We start from the raw sequence: 1,111 nt of genomic DNA on the forward strand, positions 1-1,111 counted from the left end.
ATTGAGGTAAATTGACAATAAAAATTATATGTATTTAAGGTGTATCATGTGATATTTTAGATACACAAACATTGTGAAATAATTTCCATAATCAAGCTAATTAACACATTCATATACTGTACTTAAAAAATCATTCTCTTAGCAAATTTCAAGTAAATGGATGAAGGAAGGAATCTTCAGTCAAAATGGGTAGAACACATTGTCAACAGCAACATGATTTTACTGAAAAATAAACTGTAGGCCGGGCACAGTGGCTTACGCACGTAATCCTAGCACTTTGGGAGGCCGAGGCGGGTGGATCACGTGAAGTCAGGAGATCGAGCCCAGCCTGGCCAACATGGTGAAACCCTGTCTCTACTAAAAATACAAAAAAAAAAATAGCCGGGCGTGGTGGCACGTACCTGTAATCCCAGCTACCCGGGAGGCTGAGGCAGGAGAATTCCTGGAATCTGGGAGGCAGAGGCAGGAGAATTGCTGGAACCTGGGAGGCAGAGGCTGCAGTGAGCCTTGGCACAGGGCAAGACTGTGTCTCAAAAAGAAAAAAAAAAAAGAAAAGAAATTGCAGTTGCAGGTCAACTGATATGAAGTCACTGTTGACTGTGGCTGTGGAGTGAAATGAAGCCTCATCTTTGGACTGTGAAAGTCTCCTGGGCCTTTGAAGCATTCAGGGTATGGAGAAATCCCATGTAGAAAGAGTGAGTTTGCAGCGATTTTTGAGATGTGGGCTTAAACCATTATTTATTTAACTGGAGTAAAGTAGATGACTGCATTTTACCTCTGTTTTGTATTGTAGGTTTTACTGGTTATAGCTCTACCATAATACTTATGGTTGGTATATGATACTTACATGCCTGCATCATAAACTAGCAAGAAAAATCTGAGATTGGTTTAGATAAACCAAATCAAGTTTTAAGGAAGAAATTTTACACAGATTGTAGTTAGTGTGACAGGTTGCTGAGGATAAGGAGTCTTCTTTTCTGTAAGTATTCCAGAATACCGAAAACTAATGTAGAGTTCTAAAAACATCCCCTTTTGCCTTTATCCTCTTCTGCTGCACAGTTTTGCAGAAGGATAGATCATATCAAATGGGAGGGAGAAAGAGAACGATTTA

Source organism: Macaca nemestrina, chromosome 9 (genome assembly GCF_043159975.1).
Source record: "Macaca nemestrina isolate mMacNem1 chromosome 9, mMacNem.hap1, whole genome shotgun sequence".
Classification (NCBI taxonomy): domain Eukaryota; kingdom Metazoa; phylum Chordata; class Mammalia; order Primates; family Cercopithecidae; genus Macaca; species Macaca nemestrina.